This window comes from Bombina bombina, chromosome 6 (assembly GCF_027579735.1).
Source record: "Bombina bombina isolate aBomBom1 chromosome 6, aBomBom1.pri, whole genome shotgun sequence".
In the NCBI taxonomy this organism is placed as follows: Eukaryota; Metazoa; Chordata; class Amphibia; order Anura; family Bombinatoridae; genus Bombina; species Bombina bombina.
This window is the reverse complement of record NC_069504.1, coordinates 127,862,880-127,879,556: the sequence shown is the minus strand read 5'-3', so window position 1 is coordinate 127,879,556 and position 16,677 is coordinate 127,862,880.

The following is a 16,677-nucleotide window of genomic DNA, read 5'->3' as shown; positions in this document are numbered from 1 at the left end:
TCAGCACCTGGGTTGCGCTTGTTGATTGGTGGCTAAATGTACCCTTAGATTCCTGCTTTTTAAAATAAAGATAGCAAGAGAATGAAGACAAATTGATAATAGGAATAAATTAGAAAATTGCTTAAAATTGCATGCTCTATCTGAATCATGAAAGAAAAAAAAATTTGGGTTTAGTATCCCTTTAATGTATTTCCAATGACTTGTTATATCAGCTGCAGAGTATAGAATTCATGATAAATTGTATTTTCAGGCTTATTTGTGGATATGAAATTGCTGTTTTTGTGCTTTGAAACCACAGCCTATTGAAATGGGTTGACCTTGCAGGAGATCTCATTATGTTAAAACTTTGTGTACACACACTTGCTTCCTTATCTTGTGTCTATTTTTTAGATCAAACCACAATACTTGGAGAGAACAATGGAAAATTATAATTTTATTAATTATCTCTTCTGATGGTTGTGTTTACAGGGTCTGTCAATAACTGTGACTTAAAGGGACAGTTTACTCAAAAATGTCTCCCCTTTAATTTGTTCCCAATGATCCACTTTACCTGCTGGAGTGTATTAAATTGTTTACAAGTATTTCCTTTACCCTTATATTGGCATTTGAAGTAGTTGATTTAGCCTGTGGTATCCCCACCTATTCTGAAAGTTTTTGGCCTTAAAGCCAAGCTGTGTAAACACAGCCAGCATAAGAAACTACACTCCCAATGCGGTATAGAAGAGATAAGGTAATAAAATGTTAATTTTCCATTGTTCTCTCCAAGTATTGGTGATTGGTTTACGGACAGATATAAGATAAAGAAGCATAAATATGTACACAATGTGATAAAGTAATGAGATCTGATTATACCTACAAGCTCAACCCATTTTATTAGGTTGCGGCCTCAAAACACAAAATCAGCTAATTCATATACACAAATAAAACTTAAAAAGCAAATCTCATACATTTTATACTCTGCAGCTGGTAAAAAAAAAGTAATTGGAAACACATTAAGGGAAAAATAATTTTATAGTATACTGTCCTTTTTTTTGTGTTTAAATACTTTTTTTTTAGGTACATTGGTTTTACATCATAACAAAAAAAAGAACTCTTAAAACATCAGAGGGACATTTTGCAAATAAATAGACATAATTAAATTAATGACCCAACTTTTCTGGGGATATTCAAGAATATACAGAAATAGAAAAGATACAATAATGTACCAATAGTTGCAAATATATAGAAGTAAACAAAATGGGTTAGGTTAGGTAAGGAGGGAGGGTAGGGAATCTAGGGTAGGGGGTGTAGGGGAGTATCCTACCAAATTTGGAGTATTAGAGAGTATAGAATATAGCTTTTGCTCTGTGAGATAGTGCAGAGCTCATTTATAGACTAATAAATGAAAACATATTTCAAGACTAGTCGAACTACTACATTATTAAATTCTCAAACGTTATTATAGATCTTTTGTTCCCATAGAAATAGTATATTAGTTATCATATCTTGTTTACCTAGATAACAATAGTGCATTCTCTCAAGTGATATGACATGATTTACTTCTGATACCCATTGGGCTATTGTAGGTGTCTCTGGTGTCTTCCACAATCTGGGGATCAGCCTCTTAGCACAGGTCAACATTATGAGAAACAGTTTCTTACGGTAAACACACGAAAGGTTTGGAATGTGGTTAAGAAGGATAGTATGTGGAGTAAGGGTAATGTCTGTACTCAAAGTGCTGTTTATACTTTGTTCCACTTGTTGCCAAAATTCAACTAGACTCGGGCAGGACCACCATATATGAGTCATGGTACCCACTTCTCCACATCTTCTCCAACAGCTTGAGGAAGCTGTCGGATATATAACTCATAGGCGTTTTGGCGTTAAATACCATCGGCTATAATTTTGTAGTTCAGCTCAGACATAATCAGGGAGGTGGAGGAGGAGTGAGTGAGGCGAAAACAGCGTTTCCAATCCTCCACATCTAAATCACTCAGTAACTCTTCGGTCTACTTCACCAAGTATGTAGGGCGTTTTTCAGGGAAAGAACTCCTAAGGATTTTATAAATCATAGAAAGATGTGCTTTTTTAATATTCGGGTTAATACAAAGCTGTTCGAAAGGAGTTAGTGGTCTTAATAATTCTTTCTTATGTGGACTATTGTTAATGGCATATTTGATATGTAGATATGCGTACCAACTGTGGAATGGAGACCCTAGCTCATCATTAAGCAAAATTCTGTCTTTAATCCCAGAAGGGTCTGTGATTAGGTATATTGGAAGGTTCTGTAGGAGCTTATTGGCATTGGTATGGGTGAAGAGACTATGTTTCAAAAACAAGTGATTGCGAAATAATGGAGTTAAAGGGGATATTATAGTTGACACTCCTTTCACGTGCGAGATAACATAATCTCATGTCTCAAGAGTAGCTCTGACATAATCATTATGTTGTAACATATGAGGTCTGGAATCTTTGGGGAGCCAGGGTAGATCCCTCATATGCTTAACCTGGGATAAATGGCTCTCTATCTGTATCCATAGATTTGAAGGGGGTGAGTGGTTCCAAGAGACTATTCTTGCTAAATGTGCTGCTCTGTAATAGTTAGCAATATTAGGGACGTTGAGATCCCCGTCCTCTTTACTGAGGTACAAAGTGTGCTGAGCGATTCTGGGGTGCTTATAGGACCATATGAAGGATTTATCAACTTTTGTTGTGTCTTAAGATAAGAGTTGGGCAGGGCCATCTGTAGTGTTTGAAAAATATATAAGTATTTAGGTATTATCATCATTTTCACCGTGTTAATCCTACCAAGCCATGATAAATGTCCCTGTCTATGCCAAAACTCCAACAAATTTTTAATGTTTAATTGGAGAGCCATAAAGTTATCAGAAAATAGTTTATGAATATCTTTTGGAATTGTCAGACCTAAGTATTTAAATTTGTCTGTGATGTTGAATTTCGTGTGTTGTGCTACATTCCTTATTTCTCTTGTTAAGTGTGTTCAGTCTACGGGTCATCCATTACTTATGGGATATATTCTCCTTCCCAACAGGAAGTTGCAAGAGGATCACCCAAGCAGAGCTGCTATATAGCTCCTCCCCTCACATGTCATACCCAGTCATTCTCTTGCAACCCTCAACAAAGAAGGAGGTCGCGAGAGGAGCTGGAGTTTTTACTTAACTATTAACTATTAACTATTCTTCAATCAAAAGTTTGTTATTTTAAATGGCACCGGAGTGTGCTGTTTTTCTATCTCAGGCAGTATTTGGAAGAAGAAACTGCCTGCGTTTTTTATCTATGATCTTAGCAGGCGTAACTAAGATCCACTGGCTGTTCTCGACATTCTGAGGAGTGGGGTAATTTCAGACTGGGAATAGCATGCGGGGTCCTCCGCAAATGAGGTATGTGCGGTACTTTATTTTCTGGGAATGGAATTGACTAAGAAAATACTGCTGTTACTGTATGATGTAAGTACAGCCTTAAATGCAGTAGTAGCAACTGGTATCAGGCTGATAAATGTATGCGCAGTCGAGTTATATTCTAGGGACTAGAATTTGACTGAGAAAATACTGTTAACACTGAAATAATACTTAAGCCTTCTCTGCAGTGGTAGCGACTGGTAGCAGGCTTAGTGATAGCTTTGCATGACATTGAAAAATGTTGTTTTTTAATAAAACGTTTACTGGCATGTTATTCGTTTTTTGTGAGGTACTTTGGTGATAAATCGCTTTGGGCATGATTTTTTCCACATGGCTAACATATTTTTCTGCATGGAAACCGTTATATCAGGGCTCCCACTGTTGTGATTGGAGTGGGAGGGCCCTTGTTTTAGCGCCTTGTTGCGCAGTTAAAATTATTGCACAGTCTTTCTGCTTCTTCCTCCTTGATCCAGGACGTCTCTAGAGAGCTCAGGGGTCTGCAAATTTCATTTGTGAGGGAGGTAATCAGTCACAGCAGATCTGTGACAGTGTGCTGACTGTGATTAAAAGCGTTAAATCTTAATTGATATCTGTTTTATCCGTTTTGGGTATCGAGGGGTTAATCATCCTTTTGCTAATGGGTGCAATCCTCTGCTAATAGTACACTTCTTGTTAAGAATTGTTTAATTATATCTGTATTTTTGAAGCGCTGCAGCGTTTTTTATATTGCTTGTAAAACTTATTGAAAGTGATTTCCAAGCTTGTTAGTTTCATTGCTAAGTCTGTTTTAAACATGTCTGATTCAGAGGAAACTGTTTGTTCATCATGTTCAAAAGCCAATGTGGAGCCCAATAGAACGATGTGTACCAATTGTATTTTGGTTTGAATAAAAGTCAATCTGTACCGATAAAGAAGCTATCACCAGACAACGAGGGGGAAGTTATGCCGCCTAACTCTCCTCACGTGTCAGTACCTGCGTCTCCCGCTCGGGAGATGCGTAGGATTGAGACACCTAGTACATCTAGGCCCTTACAAATCACTTTACCTGATATGGCTAATGTTATGAAAGAAGTATTATATAATATGCCCGAATTAAGGGGCAAACGCAATAGCTCTGGGTTAAGGACAGAGCGCGCTGATGACACGAGAGCCATGTCTGATACTGCGTCACAATTTGCAGAACATGAGGACGGTGAGCTTCATTCTGTCGGTGACGGTTCTGATTCGGGGAGACCGGATTCAGAAATGTCAAATTTTAAATTTAAGCTTGAGAACCTCCGTGTGTTACTAGGGGAGGTATTAGCGGCTCTGAATGATTGCGACACGGTGGCAATTCCAGAGAAATTGTGTAGGTTGGATAGATACTATGCGGTACCGGTGTGTACTGACGTTTTTCCTATACCAAAAAGACTTACAGAAATTATCAGTAAGGAGTGGGATAGACCCGGTGTGCCTTTTTCCCCTCCCCCGATATTTAGAAAAATGTTCGCTATAGACGCCACCACACGAGACTTATGGCAGACGGTCCCTAAGGTGGAGGGAGCAGTTTCTATGTTAGCCAAGTGTACCACTATCCCGGTGGAGGATAGCTGTGCTTTCTCAGATCCAATAGATAAAAAATTAGAGGGTTATCTTAAGAAAATGTTTGTTCAACAGGGTTTTATATTGCAGCCTCTTGCATGCATTGGGCCTGTCACGGCTGCAGCGGCATTCTGGTTTGAGTCTCTGGAAGAGGCGATTCGCACAGAGCCGTTGGATGAGGCCTTGAGCAAAGTTAGAACCCTTAAGCAAGCTAATGCGTTTGTTTCAGATGCCGTAGTACATCTAACCAAACTTACGGCTAAAAATTCCGGATTCGCCATACAGGCGCGCAGAGCGCTCTGGCTTAAATCCTGGTCAGCGGATGTAACTTCCAAGTCTAAACTACTTAACATTCCTTTCAAAGGGCAGACCTTATTCGGGCCGGGCTTGAAGGAAATTATTGCTGACATTACGGAAGGTAAGGGCCACGCCCTTCCTCAGGACAGGGCCAAACCAAAGGCCAAACAGTCTAATTTTCGTGCCTTTCGTAACTTCAAGGCAGGAGCAGCATCGACTTCCTCCGCTCCAAATCAGGAAGGAACTACTGCTCGTTACAGACAAGGTTGGAAAGGCAACCAGTCATGGGACAAGGGCAAGCAGGCCAGAAAGCCTACTCCCGCCCCTAAGACAGCATGAAGTCAGAGCCCCCTATCCAGAGACGGATTTAGTGGGGGGCAGACTTTCTCTCTTTGCCCAGGCTTGGGCAAGAGATGTGCAGGATCCCTGGACGTTAAAGATTATATCTCAGGGATACCTTCTGGATTTCAAATCCTCTCCTCCACAAGGGAGGTTCCATCTTTCGAGGTTATCGACAAACCTAGTAAAGAGAGAGGCATTTCTACAATGTGTACAAGACCTCTTAATCATGGGGGTGATCCACTCAGTTCCGCGATCGGAACAGGGACAAGGATTTTACTCAAATCTATTTGTGGTTCCCAAAAAAGAGGGAACCTTCAGACCAATCTTGGACTTAAAGATCTTAAACAAATTCCTAAGGGTACCATCATTCAAGATGGAAACCATTCGAACCATCCTACCCATGATCCAAGAGGGTCAATATATGACCACGGGTGGACTTAAAGGATGCTTACCTTCATATACCGATTCACAAAGATCATTATCGGTACCTGAGGTTTGCCTTTCTAGACAGGCATTACCAGTTTGTGGCTCTTCCCTTCGGGTTAGCCACGGCCCCGAGAATTTTTACGAAGGTTCTGGGCTCACTTCTGGCGGTAATAAGACCACGAGGCATAGCGGTGGCAAAGTCTCATACAGAGATAGTTCTAGCATTTCTGAGGTCGCATGGGTGGAAAGTGAACGTGGAAAAGAGTTCTCTGTTACCACTCACACGGGTTCTTTTTCTAGGGACTCTTATAGACTCTGTAGAGATGAAGATTTACCTGACGGAGTCCAGGTTATCAAGGATTCTCAATGCTTGCCGTGTCCTTCATTCCATTCCAAGCCCATCGGTAGCTCAGTGCATGGAGGTAATCGGCTTAATGGTAGCGGCAATGGACATAGTGCCATTTGCGCGCCTGCATCTCAGACCGCTGCAACTATGCATGCTCAGTCAATGGAACGGGGATTACTCAGATCTGTCCCCTTTGATAAATCTGGACCAGGAGACCAGAGATTCGCTTCTCTGGTGGTTGTCACCGGTTCATCTGTCCAAAGGAATGACCTTTCGCAGGCCAGATTGGACGATTGTAACAACGGATGCCAGCCTTCTAGGCTGGGGAGCAGTCTGGAATTCCCTGAAGGCTCAGGGATCGTGGACTCAGGAGGAGAAACTCCTGCCAATAAACATTCTAGAATTAAGAGCAATATTCAATGCTCTTCTGGCTTGGCCTCAGTTAGCAAAGCTGAGGTTCATCAGATTTCAGTCGGACAATATCACGACTGTGGCTTACATCAATCATCGAGGGGGAACCAGGAGTTGGAAGTCTCGAAGATAATTCGCTGGGCAGAGCCTCACTCTTGCCACCTGTCAGCGATTCACATCCCAGGCGTAGAGAACTGGGAGGTGGATTTCCTAAGTCGCCAGACTTTTCATCCGGGAGAGTGGGAACTTCACCCGGAGGTATTTGCTCAACTGATTCGTCGTTGGGGCAAACCGGATCTGGATCTCATGGTATCTCGCCAGAACGCGAAGCTTCCTTGTTACGGATCCAGGTCCAGGGACCCGGGAGCGGTGCTGGTAGATGCATTAGCAGCCCCTTGGGTTTTCAACATAGCTTATGTGTTTCCACCATTTCCGTTGCTACCTCGGCTGATTGCCAGGATCAAACAGGAGAGGGCATCGGTAATTCTGATAGCGCCTGCGTGGCCACGCAGGACCTGGTATGCAGACCTAGTGGACATGTCGTCCTGTCCACCATGTTCTCTTCCTCTGAGGCAGGACCTTCTAATTCAGGGTCCTTTCAACCATCATAACCTAATTTCTCTGAGGCTGACTGCCTGGAAATTGAACGCTTTATTCTATCAAAGCGTGGGTTTTCGGATTCGGTTATTGATACATTAATACAGGCTCGGAAACCTGTGACAAGAAAAATTTACCATAAGATATGGCGTAAATATTTATATTGGTGCGAATCCAAGAGTTACTCATGGAGTAAGGTTAGGATTCCTAGGATATTAGCTTTTCTACAAGAGGGTTTAGAAAAGGGTTTATCCGCTAGTTCGCTAAAGGGACAGATTTCAGCTCTGTCTATTCTTTTACACAAACGTCTGGAGGAGCATCCAGACGTCCAGGCCTTTTGTCAGGCTTTGGCTAGAATTAAGCCTGTGTTTAAAGCTGTTGCTCCTCCGTGGAGCTTAAACTTGGTTCTTAAAGTTCTTCAGGGTGTTCCGTTTGAAACCCCTTCATTCCATTGATATTAAGCTTTTATCTTGGAAAGTTTTGTTTTTGATGGCTATTTCCTCGGCTCGAAGAGTATCTGAGTTATCTGCCTTACATTGTGATTCTCCTTATCTGATCTTTCATTCAGATAAGGTAGTTCTGCGTACTAAACCTGGGTTTTTACCTAAGGTTGTTTCTAACAGGAATATCAATCAAGAGATTGTTGTTCCATCATTATGTCCTAATCCTTCTTCAAAGAAGGAACGTCTTTTGCATAATCTAGACGTGGTCCATGCTCTGAAGTTCTACTTACAGGCAACTAAAGATTTTAGACAAACTTCTTCTCTGTTTGTCATTTACTCTGGACAGAGGAGAGGTCAAAAGGCTTCGGCTACCTCTCTCTCTTTTTGGCTTCGTAGCATAATAGGTTTAGCCTATGAGACTGCTGGACAGCAGCCTCCTGAAAGAATTACAGCTCATTCCACTAGAGGCCTCTGTTGGACAGATTTGCAAGGCTGCAACTTGGTCTTCACTTCATACTTTTTCCAAATTTTACAAATTTGACACTTTCGCTTCTTCGGAGGCTGGTTTTGGGAGAAAGGTTCTACAGGCAGTGGTTTCTTCTGTTTAATGTTCCTGCCTTGTCCCTCCCATCATCTGTGTACTTAGCTTTGGTATTGGTATCCCATAAGTAATGGATGACTCGTGGACTGAACACACTTAACAAGAGAAAACATAATTTATGCTTACCTGATAAATTTATTTCTCTTGTAGTGTGTTCAGTCCACGGCCCGCCCTGTCTTTTTTTAAGGCAGGTTCTAAATTTTAAAATTATAACTCCAGTCACCACTGCACCTTATAGTTTCTCCTTTCTCGTCTTGTTTCGGTCGAATGACTGGATATGACATGTGAGGGGAGGAGCTATATAGCAGCTCTGCTTGGGTGATCCTCTTGCAACTTCCTGTTGGGAAGGAGAATATATCCCATAAGTAATGGATGACCCGTGGACTGAACACACTACAAGAGAAATAAATTTATCAGGTAAGCATAAATTATGTTTTCTTGGGATGTCAAGTTAATCGGCATCAGCCCATATTTTTCCATATTGATGGAGAAATTGAAGACTTGTTTGTAACTCTCTAGTGTCTCAATTAAAACGGTTAAAGTAGTTGTTGGTGATTGTAAAGTAAGGATCACATCGTCCGCAAACAAAAGGCATTTCTGAGTGATGTCACCATATTCTAAGCCTAGTATATTTAAGTTATTTCTAATTTGTAGCACCAAGATTTCTACTGTAAGGGCAAACAATAAAGGTGAAAGCGGGCACCCTTGGCGTGTACCATTAGAAATGGAAAAAGACTGGGAGATAGCGTTATTTATTTTGACTTTTGCACTGGGTTTGTGGTATAGGGCTTATATTCTGGTGATAAATGTTTTAGAGAAGTCGAATTTTGACAGGGTGTTCCACATAAATTGCCAATCCACCCTGTCAAAAGCTTTCTCTGCATCAGTGGAAAGTAGGTTTAGAGGAGTGTGGTTATCATGAGCATATTGTAAGGAGTGCAGTAATCTTATAGTGTTATATTTTGACTCTCGGCCTCTAATAAAGCCTACTTGATCTGGGTGAATAATTTTAGGTAGGACTGTATTCATACGGTTTGCGAGGATTTTGGCGTATATTTTCATATCTATGTTTATAAGCGATATTGGTCTATAATTACCTACGAGGTCTTTTGTTTTACCTGGTTTTGGGACGACCGTAATCAATGCTTCCAATAGAGAACTAGGAAGGGTATTACCCCGATCAATGTCAGTAAAGAGCGAGTGAAGATGTGGGCTTATCTGTTCTTGAAGGATTTGATAGAATTTTGCTGTAAGACCGTCTGGACCTGGTGACTTGCCATTGGATAATTACTTTATCACAGAAATGATGTCACGTAATGTTATAGGAGAGTCTAAAAGTTGCTTGTCTTCCTCTGTGAGAGAAGGGGTGTCTACCGTTGCTAGATATGCTTCTAATTTTCCCAACTTATTAGTGCTGTAGTGCTCTTAATATTATATAAGTTTGTATAATAGGAGACAAATGAGTTTGTAATCTCCTCAATTATGGACGTAACTACCCCCGAGGTTTGTCTAAGAGACCTAATAAATGTAGAGTATTTTGCTTCTTAAGCGACCTGGCTAAAAGACGGCCTGCCTTGTTACTTTCCTCAAAAAATTTAGATTTAGTAGTCAAGGCTCTCATATGAGCTTTTTGTATGAGGAATTTGTTGAGGCTTTCTCTCGCTTCAGTTAATTTAGAGAGTTTTGGGGCGGATGTTGGGTCTGCTTTATGAACGGCCTCCTGAGTAGCCAGGTCATTTGTCAAAGAGGAGAATTGGGTTGCGTGTAGCTTTCTTTGTTTAGCATTATGCTTTATTAATATCCCGCGGATATAACATTTGTATGCCTCCCAATTATTTGCGAACAATGTGTCCTCAGGTTTAATTAGGGAAAAGTATTCGTCTGAAAATTGTTTAATTTCATCTACTGTTTCTTGACTATTAAGTATGGAGTCATTGAGTCTCCAGTTAAATGTGTTGCGTGTTTGCTAGAACATTTGAATATAGTGGACATCATACTATGGTCAGACCAAGAGGTGTGAGATATCTTTTTGTGGACAAGATTTGACAGGAGTGTCTGACTGCAAAGAATCTAGTCTAACCTGGAGTAGGAATGTTGTGGGTGAGAGAAGAAGGTGTAATCCCTCTTGCTTGTATGTACTATTCTCCAGGTGCCAAATAGATTGACAGATTGGAGGGCTGTGCAATTATTCCTCAGGATGTTATTGCGCAGATATGATTTTCCAGTGGATTTGGCTAGTGTAGGGTTCATAGGGAAGTTGAAATCTCCTCCCAGTATAATCAGACCCTTAGCTATGTCTAGTATTGTGTTGACCAGGGACTTATAAAAATGGGGAGTGGGTTTATTTGGAGCGTAAATCTTGGCTAGGGTAATTGGGGTGCCATAACATCTGTATATTTTTGTAGGAGTTCAAAGGGGATGTTACGCCTAAAGGAAATGCTCACTCCATTTTTCCTATGAGGGCCCGAGCTATGGAAATGCTGATCAAAGTATCTCGTAGAGAGTGTAGGTTCATTATTCTTTTTAAAATGGGTTTCCTGGGTCATGACAATGTCTATTTTCCTTTTATAAAAGTCATGAAGCGCTATAGAGCGCTTTTCCGCTGAGAGGAAGCCCTTGACATTTTGGGTCACAATATGTAGTGTACCTGCTTTTTGGTAGGATGGCTGGGTCATTGCGGATTAGAGTTTCTTATTATAATTATAAAAGAGAGTTAGAGTAATCTGGTTAGGATACTGGAATGAGTTAGGCTAATCTGGTTAGGGTATTAGGATAATCAGGTATTAGGGAGTAAATAGTATAAGAGGCAACTAGAAGTGAAATATAATAATAATAATAGTAAGGGGGAAAATATCTGCACAAAACTTATTTAGTTCAGAAGTCGTGTCAGTACTAAGACCGCACAAGTCTGGACTATGTATTACAGTAGAACTTGGGAGCTTTTTTTACAAACCGGGTGTTGGAACAATTTAAAACTTTAGGTGCATTATTTATTTAGTGAACGTTTCTTATCTCTTAGTAGTCATGTATGGAAAATTAATTCATGAGGTCTTGCTATTGTCTTTGGGGGGTCTGCATAGATATCTTTATCTGTAGTATATTCTATATCTATGGAGCTAGTAAGATGCTACGAGCAGAAATGTACATTTCTTATATATAAATGTATTGACATAACATTGACATTTCACTGTTAGAGACCGTTCCTTGTTTCCTAGAGTGAAGAAGTTAAATCCAAAAGATGTGATCTAGGGCATGTAGATATTAAACACACCTAAATAGTTAAAAGACAACTCATAGTGAATAAAGCCTTTCCTATCACAAGTATCTCATCAATTCCTTAGAATATAGCTATTATGTAAATTTTTTGTTGGGGTTCAGTGCTAATCATTTAGGTAGTAAATAAATAAGTGCCTGGAAAACAGCCTATATTGCGAATGGGTGCATGATTAATGTGCTGTGTTACTATTCTAGGTAAACGAGTGGTATCATATAGTGTAAGGTGACCAATTGTAAAAGCTGTAATTCGCAGTGTTTCCCCAAATATAACTAAGACTAAGAGTATCTTCATGTAGTAATTTAGGTAAAGTAGCTATCTAAGTACTGGCGGTAACCATTTAAACAAATTTAGGTAAACTAGCTGTTTTAGTACTGATAACAGCCATTTAAACACTTTTATCCTGAAAGTGAACATTTCAATTCAGAACATAAAAATATCTATGTAAAAATACATTTAACATGAACAATCTGAAACATTAAATCTAAACTTGAACTTAAGCTGAAGTACTATACACTCATTAGGTTGAGGATAGAACTGAGTCTTTTGGTGCATAAAAAAATTAGACTCTTCATCTTAAATGTCTGCATTCCACCTTTTAAATAGGTGTGTCAGAAGAGATATAGGATCCAGGACTACAAGCAAACAACCTGTAAATACTGAACACTTAAAAGAGAAATGAGGTGATTAGTCATAGTTACTCATCCAGGAGATTCTGTGTCAATTTTTTCACTATTGGACTGAGGTACTTGTCTGCGTTTATTTTGCTTGGATGAAATATCAGGTCCTGGGCACCTCTGGGGCTTGGGGCTATCCTGACCATTCTGCTGCATGTGAGAAGGCTGGGATTCTCCTTTGCCACGCTGTGGAATACTCATCAGATTGCAAAATCTGTCTATATCAGACAGAGAGGCGCACTCTATTTTTTTGCCGTTTCTCATTGCTATCTCCGATGTAGGGAAACCCCATCTATAGGGGATATGTAGTGAACGCAAATGGGAAGTTAGAACCTGATAGTCTCTTCTTTTTTGTAATGTTCTTAGGGATAGATCCTGGTATATTTGAATTTTATGTCCTTGAAAACTGATTGCTTGTCTTTTCCTGGTTATATTATATATCTCCTCTTTTTGCCTGTAGTTTTGGAAGTGAACTACAATGTCTCTTGGTGGAGAGTCATCTGGTGGTTTTGGACATAGTGCTCGGTGTGCTCTGTCAAGTGGAATTGTAGTGTTTTCTATTGTGTTATCTCCTAGTATCTCAGCGAACAGAGCCTGTAGATAGTCCTGGATTTCGCTATTCAAGACTGTTTCCGGAACTCCTCGAAAGTGGAGATTACCTCTTCTAGAGCGATTTTCTAAATCGTCTATTTTGTCTTCTAGCTCAGTTATATGTTGATTTTGTTGTGCCTGATTGGATGAAAGGTTCGCTATTTTTTGCGATATTACATATTCATGTTCCTCTAAAGAGTCAACTCTGTGGCCTAGGTCACTGATCTCCTTCTTCAGGTCAGCACTTTCATCCTTAATACAGGACCTGTTCAATCAAGGCTTCCATAGCTTTATATGTAATTGGGGTATCATCACTGTGCTTCTGTGCTGTAGGTGGCAGGTAGTTAGTATTGACTAATGTGTCATCCTGATCGTCTTCAGTAGGATTCTGCGGAGAATCAGCGTCCTTTTAATTGGTTGTTTGGTCCGTTTGTTTAAAGAAAGCATGTACTGCACCATGGCTGGTCTGTGATGGTTTCTGTAATTTATCCTGTCGCGGATGTTTTCTTTGCGACATATTGGCGAATAAATATAATTTTTCTGTATGGACTGTTTATCCTCAATCCAAAGGCACTGTACCCCCAGGGGATTTTACCCTCACAGGGTGATCTCAGAAAAAGGCAAATGGGGTATGACCCGTCACAGCTCTATGTGACGGGAAAGGGGGTGGGGGTACGTGTTTAGGATGGCTGGAGACTAAGCATAATAGTTTATATCAAAATCTCTATGAGGACCTTTGAAACTTAAGCCAGGTATTAAATGTATAGTGTATGTCACCTCCTATGTGGTAGGTTACTAGAAGTACTCAAACAGTTCTCAGGTTGTCTAGATGGCTGCTTATTGAACAGAGTAGTTACAAAAATGGTAGTTCAGCATGTAATTGTAGTGGGCACTCTGTACTTATTAGCCCTACGTTAAGTATGCGTAGTGCAGTGGTTATAGTGATGAAGCTTAACTTATTTATTTGCCTGTTCCAGTCTCCCAATACATGCAAGAACCGTCTCTGTTGAATCTCTCCAGATGTTAAAGAGGCGCCATTTTATTTTAAAGGTGCATCATAACAGAGTAAGTTGTGTAGATCCTTAACTACTTGTTCTTGTTTAGTTTCTTTTATGCAAGCGTTATTGCTTGTATATAGTCTCTTAATTTTGGAGAATGCTTGCTAGCAGGTAAGTGTTTAGTGTAGCGTGTCTGCGTCACTTATGTCTTACCGGTCAGCCAGTATAGCAGGGAGGGAGACGATCTGCTGTAGTAGCCGTGTCTGGCAGCCGATGTTGTTCTCAGCTTGTGACAGGTACCGCTCCCACTTAGATTCACTTGTGCCTGCTTGGTCGGATTTAGTATAACGTATGCGACCCAGTCCGTTGTGAGCCCCATACCTATCAGCCTGCTACGATGTCGGTATAGTTGTTGGATTATGCAGAGAGCCGCTTCAGCTTGGGTGCAGGACCTTTAGTCTATATTAGTGCCGTTAATAGTTAAAACACCGGTCTGTACACGGAGCCTCAATGCAATGCGGCCATCATGGTCAAGTATACTGTCCTTTTAAGTCCATAAACTTTCAGTATAGGTGGGGATACCACAGGCTAAATCAGCTATTTCAAATGCCATAATAAGGGTAAACAAGCTAAACAATTAAATACACTCCAGTAGGTAAAATAGACAATTTGGAACAAATTAAAGGGAGAACATTTTTGAGTAAACTTTCCCTTTAAGGTGGCAGCTGTGGCATTATCTTAGTATTCACACTGTCTGTTGCCTACATCATCTTAGGCATGATGCAGGCAGCTATAGTGGCAAAGTTGTGGTCATGGCTAGTGATATTTGATTCATTCTCTTGGTATTTTTTGTAGAAAAGCAGGGATAAAAGCCCAGGAGCGTGCACGTGTCTGGAGCCCTATATGGCAGCAGTTTTACAAGAATGTTATCCATTTCCAAGAGCACTAGATGGCAGCACTTTTTCCTGTCACATAGTGCTCCAGAAACTTACCTAGGTATCGCTTCAACAACGAATACTATGGAAGCAAAACAAATTCGACAATATAACCAAAATGAGAAACGTTTTAAAAATTGTATGCTCTGTCTGAATAACAAAGGGAAATGTTGTGTTTCATATCCCTTTAATGATTTTTTTTCACATGGACTATGGATTTTGAAAAGATTTTCTTTTATATTTAAGAAAAGGACGACTTCCAGACAGATAATTAGTGTTTTATTTGTAAGGAGGAGTCTATTTCTAATATAAATAAAGAACCTGATGAGAATTGTTTTTCCTAAATCTCCTAGAATTTTTATTTGCTAATAAACCCCAGGTTAGCCAATGAAAGGCATACTATCTATATACTGTATACAGTGCATGCAGAAAGTATTCAGACCCCTTTATTTATTTTTACATTTTGTTATGTTGCAGTAAACTCCATACCCCATAATGCAAAGCAAACAAATGGCTAGATTACAAGTTGCGCGTTATGGTGAAAAAGCTGCGTTTTTCACTACCGCTGGTATTACAGGTGTTGTAGGTATAGCTGTACCGCACACCTTTTTGGCTGTAACGCAAAGTAACTACCATTCCTTTCAAAAAGTCCTTTTTCAATGGGACTTCCACAGCGCTGGTATTATGAGTTTGCCTGTCTGGCCAAAAAGTGAGCGGTACAGCCCATAACTACAAGATCTGTACAGCCACCTGAAAGCCAGTAGTTATGGGTTTTACGCTACAAAGTTGTACCATAAAACTGTACAGCCACCTGAAAGCCAGTAGTTATGGGTTTTACGAAACAAAGTTGTACCATAAAACTCATAACTAAAGTGTTACAAAGTACACTAACACCCATAAACTATCTATTAACCCCTAAACCGAGGCCCTCCCGCATCGCAAACACTAAAATAAATTTATTAACCACTACTCTGCCGCTCCGGACATCGCTGCCACTATAATAAACATTTTAACCCCTAAACCGCCACACTCCCGCATCGCAATCACTAGTTAAATATTATTAACCCCTAATCTGCTGCCCCCAATGTCGTTGCCACCTACATACACTTATTAACCCCTAATCTGCTGTCCCTAACATCGACGCAACCCACATTACTGTTATTAACCCCTAATCTGCTGCCGCAAAATTGTTGCCACCTAACTACACTTATTAACCCCTAATCTGCTGTCCCCAATGTTGCCACCAATATATTAAAGTTATTAACCCCTAAACCTAACCCTAAGTCTAACCCTAACGTAATCCTAACCCTAACACCCACTAACTTTAACCTAATTAAAATAATTCCAAATAAAAATTACAATTAATTGATAAATTATTCCTAATTAAAACTAAATACATACCTGTAAAATAAAACCTAAGCTAGCTACAATATAACTAATAATTACATTGTAGCTATCTTCAGTTTTATTTTTATTTCACAGGTAAGTTTGTATTTATTTTAACTAGGTTGATTAGTTAGTAAATAGTTATTAACTATTTACTAACTACCTAGTAAAAATAAATACAAATTTACCTGTGAAATAAAACCTAACCTGTCTTACAGTTAAACCTAACATTACACTAAAATTAAATAAATTATATTAATTAAATACAATTAACTAAATTACAAAAAAATAAACACTAAATTACACAAAATAAAAAAGAAATTATCAAATATTTAAACTAATTACACTTAATCTAATAGCCCTATCAAAATAAA